Source organism: Trachypithecus francoisi, unplaced genomic scaffold, assembly GCF_009764315.1.
Source record: "Trachypithecus francoisi isolate TF-2019V2 unplaced genomic scaffold, Tfra_2.0 Lachesis_group3, whole genome shotgun sequence".
In the NCBI taxonomy this organism is placed as follows: domain Eukaryota; kingdom Metazoa; phylum Chordata; class Mammalia; order Primates; family Cercopithecidae; genus Trachypithecus; species Trachypithecus francoisi.
The window spans coordinates 78,714,040-78,716,733 of NW_022681468.1; the positions used below are offsets into that span (position 1 = coordinate 78,714,040).

A 2,694-nucleotide genomic window follows, 5' to 3' on the forward strand; every position below is an offset into this window, starting at 1 on the left:
AGAACAACAGGAACAAATCACATGTGCTTCAATCTTAATAGAAAAAAATAAAAATAAATTAACTAACTAAATAAAAATAATTGAAGAGAAAATACACACACACACAAAATTATCCTCTCCTTTTACCAAATCCTTGGAATATATTTACTACTCTTACTCAGGTTCTCTAAACTTTAACACGATTTTACAAAATTATAATTTTGTGCTATAAGCTTACAAAATTTACCTATTATACAAATTTAAAATCTTAAGGTAATAATAAATATATAGGTGTGTCCTTGGTTTATAAAATATGTCAAAAAGACTGTGAGATCTAAAACATATTGGAGAATTTGGGGCAGGTTTTTACCTCAAAAGGAAAGAAGCATAAGGTACCCATAATATCCCTACATCCCAACAGTTACTGTTCTACTATGGCTTTGTTTTTAAATAGAAGAGAAAATTACAGTAAATCATTTTGTTTTCTTCTGCAGATAATTAAATATAAAATAGGGATTAATTTTACTAACCAAGATCAAGCATGCTCCAAAGAAACACACAGCCTCTTCCGCTGCGTGCGGATCATGGCGCAACGGCAGCGCAAGTTCCAGGCTCACAAGTACGCAAAGAGCAAGACCGTAGCGGCGGCCTCTGAAAAGAATCTGGGCCGAGAAAAGGCGGTCGTGTTACGGCTCCCAAGAAGGCGCGCGTCGTGCAGCAGCAAAAGCTCAAGAAGAACCAAGAAGTCGGAATCCGGAAGAAGATCGAACATGACGTGGTAATGAGAGCCAGCAGCAGCCTGCGCAAGAAGCTGGCACTGCTGAAGACTCTGGCCAAGAAGAACGCGGCGGCTGCCGCCACCTCCTCCAACAAGCCACCTTCCTGAGGACGCTGGCCCCAGTGCAGGCCAACACCCCACCCCCTACCTCCATATGGTATCTTACAAGTGATCCCACAGTCTGCACTGTCAGGAAGAGGACCCATCCCCCAGCACTGGACTTCACCTAGAACTTCAGTGGGGACCAAGGGTGCTGATAACCCAGCAATGACCAGGAAGATACAGTCACCAACTTCATCTGTCCCCGTGCCCCTTCCCAGGTCCTGCCTCCACAGGTTTAACCCAGAACTATAAACCTGGCTTTGTCAAAAAAAAAAAAAAAAAAAAAAAAAAAAAAAAAAAAAAAAAAAAAAAAAAAGAAAGAAAGAAAGAAAAAAGAAAGAAAAAAATACAAAACCATTTTACATTAAATCAGGGTTTTTTAAAATGTGGATAATTTGGGTCTTACAGGTAGAAAAATACATTATGCCGTATGTTCGAGTTATAAATGTAAAACATACTTTAAATTTATTTAGATATAGAAAAATTCTACTGGTATAGTGTTTTAACTAAATGGTAAATGAGCAGTGAGTTTTAAAGTTGACAAATCATTTTTTAAATTAGATAAATGCATTACCTGAATCATAAGTTGATAAAATATAGTGTAAAAACACCCTGATTATCAAACACATCTAATTGGAGATGATGCTAAAATACAAAGACTTGGATTGAAAAAGTTTGGGGCTGAACTCAACCAAGAGACTCATCATGCTGTTATCTAAAATCACTTAGTTTATTATGAAAAAGAAGTTTCTTTACAAAATTAGTAGGACTACAATATCTAATACATTGTTCAAAATAAAGAAATGACAGTAACAATTTATCAAAATTTACAATTGCCTAGACTTACTATAGCATCTTATATAAATTGCATTTGATTTTACTCATTTATTTTTTAGACAATATTTGTCTTCATATTTCTGGCTGTATCTATGTCTTAATAAGAAAATGTGAAATTTTAAATTCAAAATGCCATTGACTTTCTTTTCTAGATAAAATGAAACAAGTTACAGAAATTCAACACTCACACTGAAACAATCAAATTTGAATATACATTAATATATAGATAGACATCAAAATATAATAAAGTCCTTGGTTAACTGCTGGAGGAGCAAAGACTTAAAGGGCTAAGATCTCAGAGAAAAGGAAATCAAAAAATAGTAAATGAATTTTGCCTAAGGGTAGTTATCTGTTTTTGGAAAATCGAGGTAGAAAGTTGCTGCTAAAGAAAAGACAAGCTAGCTGAGATTTTTGAAACCTCATGGGACTTGGGAGGCAAAAATTGGAGTTTAGGGCTATAAAAGAATCTGGTACTTATGGACCAATATCCCAAAGAGAAGCAAGACACATAAACATGAGTTCTTTATTTTGGTATTTTTCCCATAAGGTATTTTCCCAATTCTAAATATGTAACAACTAGATGGGCAAGAAACCAAAAACAAATATAAATAAAATTAAAAACAGAGACATTTTCAGCAGCAACATTATTCTAAAGTGACAAAAATTAAAGTTCAGTAAGCAACCTTTGGAAATGCCTTGAGGTCAGTTAGAAACCTTGGAGAGTTATACTGTTCCACCAGGCAAGACAGACTTTGATAAAGTTTTACAAAGACCGTAAAGATATCCTAGAGTACAAAATCAACTATTCACCCACAGATGACACAGATACTCATCTTATTTAACACTGATACCAAATAACAAGCAATCATTAATCAGTAAATCCAACAACTTTAATGAATAGCTTGATTATGGTTTTTGACGTTTGACTTTTCACCACTTTTAAGCCTCCCTCCTCCTTCTTCCCCTTCTGCCCCACACCTGGGCAAGCTGAAACAACA

General features: G+C 35.1%; 1 pseudogene across 1 annotated transcript; it reads left to right on the forward strand.

Moving 5' to 3' along the window:
• Nucleotides 1-563: 563 nt before the first annotated feature.
• LOC117071372 lies at nucleotides 564-1,157 on the forward strand (annotated as a pseudogene). Its single transcript, XR_004432266.1, has one exon. The product of XR_004432266.1 is annotated as a leydig cell tumor 10 kDa protein homolog (transcript).
• Nucleotides 1,158-2,694: the final 1,537 nt, after the last annotated feature.